Here is a 16,044-nt window from a genome sequence, read left to right as displayed (position 1 = left end):
GACTGTTGCAAAGTATGTGAAGTGCCAAATAAGGGTCTTTCAACAAGAAGGTTTTCTTTGCTTCTAAGAAGCCTGGTTACTCTTGGAGTTTTCAGTACGTTAATCAAGTAGGATGAGGCTTTCAGGTGGATTGCTTTGAATGCAGCCCAGCTTGAAATTGTTTCTGACCTTGATGGGAAGCAAGTGCAGTTCAAGGATTATTAGCAAGATTTGGTTGCATTGTTTGTTTGAGAAGATCAGTCTGGCTGAAGCATCCATTGGCATAAGGGCAGCTTAAGATGCCACTGGTAGAAAAGGGTGAACAACCTTTACAACGAAACTTTTACAACGCACTCCCATTACAACGCAGACATTACAACGCAAACCATTACAACGCATTGCGCTGGGGACGCTCTAGGATAGGGAATAAGTTTAATTTTCTATCCAACACCTTCCCTAGTGTCCACAGGGACTGGAGTTGGAATAGAAAAGTAAACTTTTCACTATCCAACACCTCTAAGCGCTATGCGTTGTAAAGGTTTGCGATGTAAAAACCGCGTTGTAAAGGCATGCGTGGTGAAAGCATGCGTTGTAACGTCATACATCCGTAGAAAAGTATTACCAAAGTCCAGTCGAGAGATGATCATCAGCACTTTTGACAACTTTATTTATTTGTCGAACCGGGGTTAGAGAAGGGTCATCCAAGTGAGTGAACCAATGATACCAAAATATGGGGGGAAAGGGGAGGTTAAGGTGCTGTAACAGATCTGGGTCAAATGCTTTTTTAGATGTAGAGAGAATAGAATGAATTCAATCTTTTTTTGGTTAAGGGTGAGAAAATTAATTTTCACCCTGCTTTGGATGTTGATTAAAGCTGTGTAATGGTGAGAATGTCTTTTAATTTTGAGGCTTTGGGGTACATATGTGCGCCGTCTGCATATTAATGGAGAGAGGCTAGAGAATCTTTTCAGATTTCAACTAGAAGTTCTACATGAGAGTTAAAGATTGTGGGAAACACGATAGATACCTGCGGAACCCTCTGGGCCTAAAACATTGCCCTCAGGTTTTACGATTCGGTGTGTGTGACTAGGAAGAAGAAAAACCATGTGAATGCTGTGTCTTTAAATCCGAATCAATTTTTGAAACGGTTAGGTAGTCTAGAGTAATCGAATGTATCGAAGGCTACTGTCAAGGTTCAATGAAATAAGCAAGCAGAACTCATCACCATCCAGTATTCTGTGCAAATCATCCAAGATTTTTTAAGATGCTGTTTCAAAGCCATGACCTAACCTTAATCCAGGTAAATGGACTGATAGTAAGGTTTCACTATTAATGAATTCAGAGAGTTGTAGAGGGATGAATTTTTCAATGGTTTTCCCAACCAGGGAAGGTTCAGGATTGGTGATAAGTTTCTAGTAAGTTGGGATCGAGATAGGATGTTTTAAGTAGCTGTGAGATGTGGCTGCATTTGAGCAAGTCAAGAAAGGAGTATTGCGAGAGGGAGGAGTTAATGATGTGAACCCACCACCCACACACTTAAACATCCCCATCCATCATTACAATGTGGTCTTACACTTCTACAGTGCTTCTAATTAAAATGTAATTCATTCTCAAATACTCAAAAGTTGGTAGTGTTGCTGCAGCATTTGATGTATATAACAATCTTTGAGTAAGAGTTAAGTAGCTATATCAATCATTCCTTTAGAGTGACAAGGGACCTAAATGGTGGTAGACCTCTTGCAACCATGCTTAGCTTTTGCTTCTTAGCACCAAGAAACACTTGAGGGAACGTGTGCTCTACGAATGAGTACATCAATAATTAAATAACCCATCCCTGTTCTTTCTATTAGCCTAATATCTCCTCTGTAGCCAGATATAAACGTGCAAGATAATAAATGTTATTTGGTGGCAGAAAAAAATGTGAAACATTATGCCTACCCTCTCAAGGCAACAGAAGACTAATTTATGCATACAGTTTGATATTTATCGACTTCAATGCAATACAGAATACATTCTGAAAAACTAAAAGTACCCCCTTACTAGCCTGCTTTACTGCCTAGGACATGTATTCAAGGTTACTGGTTATGCTAGGTACGACAAAACTAGATTTTAGTTTGAAAATGCGTACATGAGTATTATATTTTATGGAATTAGGTATTGCAGACTTCTGTAGATAAGGACATTTGTAATTGTGCTTTTGGGGCAGGGTTCAATTATAAAATGTGTTGTCTTCCCTAAAATCAACACGATTTTCATAATACTGCCTTCGGAGATGTATTCCTGACCACAAGCTCGAGACACATGTCATGTTATGTTATTGTGATTTGCCTAGCACGCATTCTGCCTTGCAGCCCTGACACAAAGGCCTTCATGCTGGATAACAAAGAGCCCACAAATGGAACATCAAGCCATACACAGACACACTATTGAGATAAATTAGACACTGCACTGGGGCAAAATACAGCTAGCCCCTAGATTAGTAGCCAAAGGAAATGTTGCTGTATAAAAATAATGTATTTAGACCTTTGCAGACCTTCCTCTGGTTCACCATGGGAGCAGAGGTCATATCCTCTACCACCCTAGCGTATAACCGTCCAGTGTATTTACATCCAAGCCTGCCTGGCAGGGATCTCTATACTGTAAAGACAGCTGCCACCACAGCAGCACTATTTACAGCAATGAAGATTTGCAAAGTAGGCACCATGTTTAAAATTCCCGTTTGGTAAGCAATTTTGTTCAGAGAAAACAAACTCCCAAAGCAGGGTATTGTTTTCTATTAACAAAAAGCAAGTGACCCATACAGATAAGCAGCTTTCTCCTGCTTGTGGGGAAAATGTAACATTTACCATGCCTTTTCCCACCGTGGCATACAGTGCAGACACTGGCAATGAACATGAGTCACAGTGGAGAAGTGTGGCTCAATGATTAGAGAGGCAGACCCTGATGCAGAGGTCTAGCCTGGGATCAGGGTTCAATTCCCTGCCTCGGCGGGTCTTGGGCTCAAAAATTCCATGGACCTGATAATTCTCGCCTCGGTGCGTATTCTAATCATGGAGTCCCACTCTGCAACTCTGGGCAATAGCTTGCTTAATCTCCACAACGAACCCCACAATGCTAAGGATGCCTGGCCTCCACCTTGGGGGTGCCCAGGAGTGGATGCCTCACAAAGAAAGCCAGGATGGGTTCCACAGTGGTATTCGTACAAGTGCCTTGAGACCCTTGCGGGTGAGTAGTGCGCTATACAAGTATCAATTTATTACAGAAACTCCAACGGCATTGGTTTTTTCTGTTACCGTTGGTATTGTGGTGGACGGAACTCTAGGCCTAGATTAACCATCAGCATTATCAGTGGATGCTCTGTCGACAGTAACCCAAACTGTTGTTCCAACTCTAAACAGAGCTTTGGAACTGCTAGTTTGTCAGGTAGGTAGGACTGCTGCTTTAGGGTGTCCCTCCTATTCATTAAACCTTAAATGAGGCTCTTAAACAGGATCTATGACCCGAAAGAAAAACATGCATTATTATCTATCTATCTATCTATCTATCTATCTATCTATCTATCTATCTATCTATCTATATTTATTTATTTCAACGGAAAGCAAACTATTGGGCCTACATTCAATTGGATAAAATGGGACTGCAGACACGTTCTGAATTCGAATGAAAAATAAAAAAAATCTCCTTTCTGAATCTTTCACAATTTGACAATTGTAAAATATTTCCAACTGTCTGCATTTAAAAAATATAAAAAAGAAATGGAAAGGAATGTATAAAGTAATTGAGGGCGTAGGTAAACAAAGACACTCTTGACACATTCAGTATTGACAGGATTCACTCACAGCCGGTGATACCAGAGACTCAAATTAGAAAGGGATATACAGATGGACGTAAACTGAATGGATAAGGAATGTGAAGAGGTGAATTGAAAAGACGAGGTGAACTTGCCAGTACCAAATTTTCTATTACTGATATTTATTACATATAAGATTTCCATAAGATTGCGTTGAAGGATCATTTCAGCTATTAGAATATGCCTTAAAGGAGTTCAGCTTTGCTAGTTTTCAATACAGAGGCACCCGACTGTTTCTGTAGATCAAGATAATTTCTTCTTTGCAAGTGTTTGGTCTGCTTCTGTAATGGCACAGGTGAGTTAAAACAATAAATGTAAGTGCTATGCAGAGGGAATTGTAGTGGTTAATTATGTCACAGCCGTGTTTCTCTCAGCAAGTTACCCTAAGTGGGACTGGTGTACCTAGATGTTGGTCTCAACCTCACTGTGACTGGGGACTCAAGTTGAAGCTCAACAATAAAGCCCAAGGAGGCAAAACCTGTCTTGGGCTGTGATGTAATTGGAAAGAAGATGGATACTTCAAGATAGATTATTCAAGTTACTTTATTAAGTTAAGATGGTAAGTTAAAAGATAGAAACGATAACCCCATCAGGAGCAGCTGTCCTCCTGCTCAGCCCTCACCCAACTGACATTCACAAACCACTAGCATTCCACCCTCCAACATTCCACAACAGAGACATTCTAGCTGAGCAGCAGGAAGACTCAAGATACAACAGGCTGCTTGTGTTTTGGTGCAGAAGGTACATGGTCTAGCAGGACTCCTCCTTTTAAATGGGATCAAGACTGATATTACTATAGTCGGTGTCTTTCTGTAAAGGTACAGTGAGCTACAAAACGTTATATGTCAGAATATCACATACAGAAATATCGTCTGACATAAACACAGGGTCTTGATTATCATTTACAAAATGATTGTTCCTTTGGCAGTAGATTTGATATTATTGAATACAATGGAGTGCTATTTTTGTATACGGTATTTAGGACACAATGATGATGCCACCTAGAGGAATTACAGGTAGTTAACCATTGGTTTAAGGATTTCGATGTCACTATTGTTTATCCTTACTCAAGTCTCACTAAGTGAGTACACCCAGATCTGGGTATCAAGCCAAATGTGACAAGCAAAATTGTCTTCGGTTGATTGTGTTACTATGAAAATGGTACATGGCGGAACTGAGTTCCTCCTTTGAAATTGAATCAAAACTGATATATCTTTGGCTGGTGTCATTCTGTAAAGGTGCAGTGAGCTAAAAGGTGCTACCTAGAGTAATTCTCTTTATTTGCAAAGTATCGAGGAAGACAGAACTATCTACTCAATGGTTTGTCGTTAACATAACTACAGACTACTTGTGGAAAAGGTTCCTTGTAGAGTCAGGCTACCTACGAAAGCACACTACATGCAAAGAGAGACTACATTGTTCACCGAAGATGGAATACCAGTATGACTTGTGAAAACTGACATCCAGTAAAGATGTCAAGCCTCTGAATATGGACTACTTCAACTTGACAAGCAACTGTACTTTAAAATTGCCTATGCCCTAGATATCCAATTTCAAACACTGTGCGCACCTCATCCATACTTGCATGTGCAGCACCAACCTGAAACTCAACTCCAGTGAAATAGGAATCTCTGCTGTCTTCCAGGAACAAATAGGCAGCAACCAGTCCAAACCAGGTTCAATTATACCAACCTGGATGGATTTGAAAACCAAAGCTTACCCAATGCCAAGTCACTCAGATTCACACTGACTCTGACTTCAACCTCAAGGAACACATCACCAAGAAATCCATGATAGCCTTGTGCCAGTTCTCTTTACTGAAGAACGTGGAAGCTCTCCTCCTGGAAAGTGACTTCAGAACTGCTGTTCAAGCCCTTGCATTCGTGCAAGTGGATGGTGATAATGCCCTGCTCCATATTCTCCAGAATTGACTCTCTTAAGAAGTCACAGCATGATCATCAAGTGCACAAAGAAATATGACCCAATCTCTCCAAGCCTTACGGAACTCCAGTGGCTCGTTTTACCAACACGTACATCTCCAAAACTATGCACCATTTACAAGCCACCTGGTCTATTTTGCTGTCAAGTTCACTACTTCTGGTAGCTCTTGGCACACCCCACTGCAATACACCATCTGACCTGAGATGAAGTGCGAAAAAGACAAACAACGTTGCAGGCCTTCTCATCTTTGCTCTCAAGACCTGGAACAGCATCCCTGTGTCCATCAGGACCACCCCAAACCTGCTCCACTTTAGGAATGAGATAAAATATAACTCTTGAAAGAACGTTTCATCAAGGTGTAGTAACAATCCAATCTGCTTTCAGAACACATCTAATCACTCGTTGATTGTTTCTTTGCCTTCGCCCCAGTACAGAATTCTGCTGCCTTTCAGCTAGTTTTGTGCAATGCAAAAAACACATGCTTAGACAAACACACACTACCTAATAAGGGTAACAGATGGTCTATATACAGAAATGTGTTGAGAAGCCAGGCCACCCAATACAATATTTCGCCTGGGAAAACTGACTTGATAATGCTCTTATCTTAGAAAGGTGATCCATCAAGACAAACTACATATGAAGATAGGGTGTAAAAAACAGCCTACTCACAAAGACATATTGCTTGGTACACAAACTGCCAATAATTACAGTCTGGCTACCTGTGAAGACAGTCTGTGATGTGAGTACCTCTGAAAACAAACTGCCTCTGAAAACAGACTGTCAGTGATGCCTAAGAGGACTTTCTGTGAATGTAGGGCTGACAGACCACTGTGACTAAAGACTACCTCTGAAGAGAGAGTAAGACATTCTATTTGTGAGAAGAGACTTTCCTATAATGTAAACTATTAAAAAAGACACCCTAGTTTTAAGGCAGAGTTCTTGTAAAGGTACACTAGACCTGATGACAGACTACCTATGAAGGCAGACGGCGTATAAAGAAAGGATATATTATTTGTGTCAGAGCACAGTACTTGTGAATTAGATAAAGACAGAATATTGAGAAAACAGTCAACACATCCAGCAGGCTAAACAGTCAACACATCCAGCAGGCTACCAACGAGAAAGCACTACTCGTGAAGACAAGCCATCTGTATAATAGACTATCAGAAGAAAAATAACAAAGACAAATTAGAAGCGAAGTGGATCGATAGGTAAAAACAGTTAACGTTTGAAGAATGACGGTGCGTGAAGAAAGTATCAATAACTATAAAACTTTGTATAAAATGTTAATTTCATACATAGGCAGGAAGGGGGGGGGGAGAGTTTATATGGTTGATAAATCTGACAAGAGGAAACTTTTTGTAGAGTAATTACTTTATATCACAGTGGTAGCTATGACAATGGCAGAAGGGGGGGGGCTATTTCATGAGCTAATCATACTACATAAGTGAGCAGAGTCACTGAGATTAAAAGTCCAGGAGTAGATATGTGAATATAAGTAGAAGAGTGAATTGAATTGAATAGATTCTTTATTGTATGATTACCTAAAATAATTTACAAATACAGTGTGTGTTACATCATAAAACATACATTTAATTATAAAAGTCTATAAAATTGTAAAAACATGTGTGACCCCTATAAAATGTTAAGAACATCTGAAAGTGCAGCAGAAAAGGGAAGCGGCATCACCGGGCAAAACCGGAAGGCATAAGTGCGTGAGCGTGCGATGAGGAGTAGAAGAGTGTTTGAGATAGAAAAGACAATGGGGGAATGGATACTATCTCACTGATGAACTGTTGAGACCAAGGTGTTGTCTCAATTTGAGGTCTCAGGCCAAACCTTCTCCAGTTTTCATTACAAATAGAAAGCAACAAAATTGGACTCTGGGCTATTTTTCTAACGGCTTGGCTGCTTCTACTTTACCCTTTTTGCCTACTTCTTTATAGCAGCAACTCTTCACATGGAAAGCTAGTTTTGACCAATTTCTACTGAAATTTTCTAAGGACCCTGTCATACCTGTAGCTAACAAGTCCTTGACCCACGGATTAGAAACATTTGATTTTGGTCCACAGTCAGAGGTGAAACTGTCTGCAAGGAAATGAGAAAGATTTTGTACACAGTAAATTCCTCTAAAAGACCTAGGTGAGAGAAGGCTGGTTGCCTATTCAGGTTGCCCAATCAAAACCAAGAGCTTACGTTATCTGAATGTATTCTCCAGTGAATCCAAAGAGACATAGAAGCATTCGCCAGTGCAAGGGTGCAGAGTCTACACACTGCCAACATGAAGGTCTGCCCACCTGATTTTGATGCGGACGGACCTTTGTTTGGCTACCGTGGTGACTACTCCATCACCACCATCTCCAACCCTCTCTGATGGCCCAATGGAGTATGGGCCGTCTGAGAAATGGCTACATGTCCGCCTGCCCAAACCCTGGGGAAAAGGGACTCTAAAATAAGAGGAGCATTATTTTGCTTTATTTTAAAATAGAAAATGTTGTTTTGAGGTTTTCTTTTCATGAAAATAATAATAAACTGCTTGCTGTAAGGTGCGTCATGTTGATGCAGCTCTGCACCAAAATGCGATATGCATTGGCAGGAACCAGCATGACGGCAGTTCCTTACAGTACTTTATGAATGACCACTAGCTTGACAGTCATTTATAAATTCAGTGGGTGGTCCCTTCGCTAAGGGGGCGGGGTAAGTTACTCCTTCCCCCTAGCAGAACAACAGGCCATCCCCGTGATATAAAGTGGCCTCATGGCCTGTTAGCTGGCTCGGTTTTACCCCCTTCCTAATATAACTTCACTTTTCCAGCTTTAAAACATTACTTTCTTTACTAAATGTAAGCAATGCAGATGACTACAACTTGCGAACATCTAATCTATCCAATGGATCAATGGGATTGTCTCAATTTTTCATGGGTATTTTTCATTTCATCATATAGTTTCTCCGTTTTACTGCAGTAAGCAGGAAACGGGCACCGGGCATCGTGTTTTTTTTGGAATATGACTTACTTTTCACCAGATCAAAAGAGAGATTGGCAGAAAAGGGAGAAATAAAGCGAAATAAGGCGAAAGAGATAACAATGACAAACCGAGAAAGCAGGAATGAAATAAAATTGCATGAGTGGGATAAAGAGACAGGAAGTGTAGGCTGATGAAAGAACGAGGCATGAGGTGGAAGCAAGACGAGACAAGGTCAGAATTCTGCAGCATCGTTGGTGGGTCCTAAGAAAAATACTGGGACCCTATACTTATGTTTTTTTCCTACAATTTAAGCACTGCCCCAGCAGACACTTGTTATCGAAACCTATGTTTTCTGGTCGTTTTTCAATTCCCTTATGGTGTATGTGATTGATGCAATGACTCCTTCTCTAAAAGGTGTGGGCCTATAGCTACTATATTTCTTTGGGCTATACATCACCAGTTGCAGAAAAATGCAAGATGTAAACGTCCCTTTGAAAGCAATCAAATTAAATCCATATTTACGTTAATGTTAAGCTTCTAGTTTGACGAATATGTTTGAGTGGCCAAAATACTTAACTTGCAAAAAGCGTTAATTGATAAGACCAATGCATGACAAACACAATAGTTCAATCTTAATGTTAAATTGGCTCGGTTTCGCCACCTTCCACTACAGAGCTTTCAATCACAGAGAAAATCCTGTGGCAAAATGGACAACGGCATGTGGACCCAGGGCTTTAAGCGGCCCGGGTCTCACCGGGTCTGAGCACCGGCTGTTTTTTAAAGGAGACCTCGAAACGGGTCTCTATCGGGCTCTGTTTTGTGCCCTGGCACAAATGGTCCATTTTTTCCTGGACTGCAGTGACAGCAAGCACATCAATGTGCGCGTGCTCACACTGCTCACTTCTCACTACTGGAGAAGTTACTGCATGACGTCATGCCAGGTGAGTGTTGTAGGGGAAGGGAAATCCTTTAAAGAGAGTCATTTTCTCTCCGGGTTTCCCTTCTGTTTTTGAAACTCAGGAGCAGCAACATTGTCGTGGGGTCACCAGGGCTTTAAGTGGAAGCTTTTTCAGTATTATATACAAGACATAGTTGCTGTTTATTTATCTTAAGCAACCAACAACCATTGACAAAGCCAATAGTCCTGCCTTGTTGCACGTATGATGCTACTTGTTGTATCACATATCTAGATGCAATGACAGAAACAGCAAAATACAAGTCGGGCTAACCTAAGCACAGATTTTTTAGCTTACGTGTTTTTAAGCCACGCCCTTTATTAGGTCTCGCCTGCCGATGTGCTTGCGCATCCGAGCTGGCGAGAGTATAGGGGCTTTCCCAGAGTTTAACCAGACTGGCGATTTGATGCAGTGCATGTGCGCTTTTAGCTCAATGCGCAAGCGCAATGAGTTAAAATGCGCGTGGACAGCATCAAATCTCCAGCCATCGCCATCTGTTCCCCAGCTTGGTGCCGCCAGCACCTCCCCTCTCTCTCCCCGCACACAGCCTTACTTGCATTTCTCCTCCCCCTCCCCAGCCGCCAGCACCTCCCCTCGCCACAGCTTCACCGCCCACTGCTGCATCAAAGGCTTTTGGAGCTTTCACTTTCACGGCCGCCAGGCCGTGTCTCTCGTTTATCCTCCCCCCTCCACCCCTCCCCACTCGCTCATCAAAGGCTGCTCACTCTACTTCTCCCCCGCCCCCCACCCCATCCGACTTGTTCACTTAGTTGCAGCACAACATAAGATTGCATGTGTTTGCTGGCCATCGCCCCCATCTCGCTCTACATTGCTGCTTACCACATCCCATCCTGTTGCTTGTTTTACTTCTGTTACCCCACCAGAAAAACTAGATGCAAACCGAAGCCGATCCTGTGACCGCGTTTTTTTTACTTTCATTTCGCAGCCGCAAGCCTTTCCTGCCGAGCGTTTACATTTTATTTTTTTCTGCACCAGTAGGTTCATTATAAAGGCTCGCATAAATTAAGTGACCCACTGTTCGTAATCTGGCCTAATTAATAAACTTGCTTCAAGGTCCTTTCAAGAAAGCACAGAAAAAACATGCATGCATGTCTGTACAGAGGCCACATTACATGGGCACAGAAGTCCTCTTTTCACTTCAGCACAGTCCTTGGGAAAACGTAGCATTTCTATTACTAGGTACACTCTAAATCGGAGCAATAAACCTTTTCTTCTAAAGACCCGGTGCAAATATGGCTGCCTTCATATTCTGCTTTTAACGGTAATGTCCGCCGTCTTGGTTTTTGTAGCTGATTAAGTGCCTGTTCCTATTAGGCAAGGGAGTAAAGCATGTCTTCAAATTACTTCTTGTGTAAGAAGATATTTTTTTAGATGGCTGCATACTACGTCACGCCCCATCTTTACAAATTACATCTATACATATTTTATCCAAGGAATGCCACAAGCAGTTTCCGTGTTTGGCATTTCACCAAGGACGTTGTGGTAAGTTTGGACTGTGATTTATACCAAACTGAAAATAATAATCTTTGGGTTGCACATTTGATCCTGTCGTCCAGGAAGTGGACCCCAGCCTCCTGCTAGACAACACAATTTGAGCTCGATTGAGGCGATGCCAACATTCGGAGCAAAAACCTTTTCTCTGTTTTGGGAGTGTCCCACCACATCTAATGTTACAGCAGTTGTCTTTGCAACATATATTTTGAGCTTAGGTACATATTCCACACCCTACATTCTGGCAAGGTTCCAGTATACCACCATTCACTATGGCCAGATTGGTAGCTATTTGGACCGATAATACCGTCAGTTCAAGTTTGCATTACAGGTAACCAACAAATCAGACAATAAGCTAACCTATTTGTGAATGGTTCCAACAAATCTGATGTCCTTAATGTTTCTAGGGCTAACTGGGAAAATCTTGGATTTTAGGGCATTATTAGTTAGTCCTTAAGTATTCCTGTCTGATCATCATCCTTCAAAAGATTATGGTGTTGTCTGCAAGAAAAAAGATGGCAGCTTCTGTGCCCAAAACTAAGATTGTCCTCAGATACTCTCAGGAGTTCCTCCTCTTGGTAAAGCGTTAGACAAGATTGCTCCATGGACTTCTAAACCACCAGCTCGACAAACTAAAAACGCCCCCTGGTTTTCTGAAAAACTGAAGAATGCAAAAGCCCTATGTAAATCCATAGAACGAAAGTGGAGGAAAAACTATACTCCAGAACTCAAAGAAAACTATAGAACCGAGTTGAAAAAATACCAAAAATTGGTAAGACTAGAGAAAAGTATCTACTACAAAAGCAGAATTGTGGAATCTAAAACCCCCACAAAAGAACTATTCGGTACCTACAGAGAAATTACCATCTCCTCTCGCCTGGATACTAAAGATACCTACTCCACAGAGATATGCGACCAGATAGCTGATTTCTTTGTGGAGAAGGTAGAAAAAATTCATGCCACTTTTTCTAGCAGTACCAGGATAGATAAAAACAAGGTAGATAACCCAGATTCCTGCCCCCACAAACCCCAGTTTATTAACTTCAGGACCCCCAATAAACAGGAATTAATGGAAATTATAAACAGTATCTGTTCAGGCTCCCCTATGGATGCCTGCCCCCTAGAACAGTACAAAGCAGTCATGGAAAACTTATTTCTGGATCAAATAAGCAACATGATCACTCTATCGTTCCAGGAAGGCCATGTCCTGAAAAATTGGAAATCTGCCCAGGTAATACCATTAAAAAAGAAACCTAATATTCCAATCACTCAGCTCCAAAATTTACGGCCAATTTCGCTTCTCCCTTTTTGTGTCAAAATCATAGAAAAGGTGGCAAATCTCCAACTCATGGAGTTCTTGGAGAAAGAATCACTCCTCCACCCTTCTCAATCAGGGTTTAGATCGGGCCATTCAACCGAATCAGCTGTTTTGTATTCTACCGAACAGATTCGGAAAATGGTGGATGAGGGAGAGACAGCAGCGCTGGTCCTACTGGACTTGAGTGCAGCGTTTGATACCGTGCTGCACTCAAAGCTGCTGTCTCGGCTCTCAGACATGGGAATAAAAGGCCCTGCTCTCACCTGGTTCCAGTCCTACCTCACTGACAGAACTTTCCAACTTCATTGCCCACCCTTTAAGTCATCGCCTCGCAGTGTTAGCCATAGGGTTCCACAGGGCTCTAGTTTGAGCCCTACTTTATTCAACATCTACATGGAACCCCTGGCACACACTGCGGAGGAATTTGGGGTGGGCATTGTCAGTTACGCTGACGACACCCAGTTGGTGTTCAAAATAACGCCAGACAGTAGAGACTCAGCTTCCAACTTCTCTAACTGTATGTTAACGATAGCGACGTGGATGAACACCAACTGCCTCCGTTTAAACGGAGATAAAACAGAGGTACTGATAGTGGGGAAGGATACTTCTGTCTGGTCCCATGCATGGTGGCCTAGCGAACTGGGAGAATTACCTGTGCCTGTGGAGAAAGTGAAAAATCTCGGAGTCATGCTTGACGCCGACCTCTCAGGCAAAGCCCAGGTAAATAAAGTGACAAGCAAATGCTACAGCACCTTAAAAGTACTTCGTAAAGTACTTGACCTTCTGCCGACCGAAGCGAGAAAAACCATAGTCCATGCCTTAATATCCCCCCATTTGGACTATGGCAATGTTCTCTTACTTGGTCTAAATCAGAAGGGTCTGCACCAGCTACAATGCATACAAAACTCAGCAGCACGTTTGGTGCTCGGTCTCCCTCGGAGAGCATCCACCAAACATGCGCTTGCCAAACTTCACTGGCTCCCTGTTAAAGAGAGAATTATATTTAAAACTCTCTGCTATGCACATCGCATTGCCCAAAACAGAGGCCCAAGCTATCTGAGAGGCCTCTTCACCATCCATCGGCCGATCAGAGACCTTAGATCGGCGGGCATGATGCTATTTAAAATCCCCCGCATCACAAAAGCTGAAATGGGAGGAAAATCCTTTCGCTATTTAGCCACTAAGTTTTGGAATGCTCTGCCAATTCAGCTGCGGATGGAGCCATCTGAAATGAGGTTCAGAGCTAAACTTAAAACTCACCTATTCCCCAAAAATTAATTTTTCTCCTTTCGGTTCATGTTCTTCTCTATGGGTTTGCATTTGCAGTCAGCGCGGGGACACACAGTTTTGTGTAGCCAGGCGCTCAATAAATGCTTATTATTATTATTATTATTATTATTATTGGTTGTTTTAATTGTGGGTGAATAGGAAAATAGTTCACATACACTAATGGCAGATTCCCTTTTGATTTCTAAATAAAGTGGTACGATTTCCTCCAGGTCCATATCGACCTCTGCCTGCTCTCCTCTCTCTCCCCCTCCCCTCTCTCTCCCCCTCCGTCCTTCGCTCTCGTCCTCCCCCTCTCTTCTTACCCTCCCTCTCTCCCTCTACCCTCTCTCCCTTTCCCTCTCTCCCTTTCCCTCACTTCCCTCTCCCTCTCTCCTTTCCCTCTCTTCCCTCTCCTCTCTCCCCATCTCCGTCTCTCTCTCCTCTCCTCTCTCACCCTCTCCCTCTCTCTCTCCTCTTTCCTCTCTCCCCCTCTCTCCCTCTCTTTACCTTCCCCCTGCTCTCCTTTTTCTCCCTCTCCCCATCTCCCCCTCTGCCTGCTCTCCTCTCTCTCCCCCTCCCCTCTCTCTCCCCTCCGTCCTTCGCTCTCATCCTCCCCCTCTCTTCTTACCCTCCCTCTCTCCCCTCTCCCTTTCCCTCTCTCCCTTTCCCTCACTTCCCTCCCCCCTCTCCCTGTCTCCGTCTCTCTCTCCTCTCTCCCCCCTCTCTCCTCTCTCTCCTCTCTCCCCCTCTCTCTCTCCTCTCTCCCCCTCTCTCTCTCCTCTCTCCCTCTCTTTACCCTCTCCCTCCTCTCCTTTTTCTCCCTCTCCCATCTCCCACTCAGCACCACCACAGCACCACTCAGCACCACCACAGCATCACTCAGCACCACCACAACATCACTCAGCACCACCACAGCATCACTCAGCACCACCACAGCACCACTCAGCACCACCACACCACCACTCAGCGCCACCACAGAACCACCAGAGCACCACTCAGCACCACCACAGCACCACTCAGCACCACCACAGCATCACTCAGCAACACCCCAGCATCACTCAGCACCACCCCAGCATCACTCAGCACCACTCACCATCACCACATCATCACTCAGCATCACCCCAGCATCCCTCAGCACCACCCACAGCACCACTCAGCATCAACACATCATCACGCAGCTCTACCCCAGCATCACTCAGCACCACCACATTATCAATCAGCACCACCACATTATCACTCAGCGCCACCCCAGCATCACTCAGTGCCACCCCAGCATCACTCAGCGCAACCACAGCATCACTCAGCGCAACCACAGCATCACTAAGCGCAACCACAGCATCACTCAGCGCAACCACAGCATCACCCAGCGTAACCACAGCATCACTCAGCGCAAACACAGCATCACTCAGCGCCGCTCCAGCATCACTCAGCACCACAACATCATCATTCAGCGCTACCCCAGCATCACTCAGCGCTAACCCAGCATCACTCAGCACCACCAAATCACCACTCAGCACCACCACAGCATCACTCAGCACCACCACAGCATCACTCAGCACCACCACAGCACCACTCAGCACCACCACAGCATCACTCAGCACCACAACAGCACCACTCAGCACCACCACAGCACCACTCAGCGCCACCACAGAACCACCACAGCACCACTCAGCACCACCACAGCACCACTACAGCATCACTCAGCAACACCACAGCATCACTCAGCACCACTCCAGCATCACTCAGCACCACTCACCATCACCACATCATCACTCAGCATCACCCCAGCATCACTCAGCACCACCACAGCACCACTCAGCATCAACACATTATCACTCAGCGCTACCCCAGCATCACTCAGCACCACCACATTATCACTCAGCACCACCACATTATCACTCAGCGCCACCCCAGCATCACTTAGTGCCACCCCAGCATCACTCAGTGCAACCACAGCATCACTCAGCGCAACCACAGCATCACTAAGCAAAAACCACAGCATCACTCAGCGCAACCACAGCATCACTCAGCGCCACTCCAGCATCACTCAGCACCACCACATCATCACTCTGCGCTACCCCAGCATCACTCAGCACCACCACATCACCACTCAGCACCACCACAGCATCACTCAGCACCACCACAGCATCACTCAGCACCACCACCGCATCATTCAGCACCACCACAGCAGCACTCAGCACCACCACAGCACCACTCATCACCACCACAGAACCACCACGGCACCACCACAGA

At 43.9% G+C, this 16,044-nt stretch overlaps 1 protein-coding gene across 1 annotated transcript in view; it reads right to left on the bottom strand.

The window, feature by feature from the left end:
* Positions 1-16,044, bottom strand: part of LOC147692232 (neurexin-2-like) — a 1,848,214-nt gene that overhangs the window by 1,821,639 nt on the left and 10,531 nt on the right. The gene's annotated exons all lie outside the window — the stretch shown is intronic.

This window comes from Lissotriton vulgaris, chromosome 9 (genome assembly GCF_964263255.1).
Source record: "Lissotriton vulgaris chromosome 9, aLisVul1.2, whole genome shotgun sequence".
Classification (NCBI taxonomy): domain Eukaryota; kingdom Metazoa; phylum Chordata; class Amphibia; order Caudata; family Salamandridae; genus Lissotriton; species Lissotriton vulgaris.
Note: the sequence above shows the minus strand (reverse complement) of the source record. Positions and strands in the feature narration are given on the sequence as shown.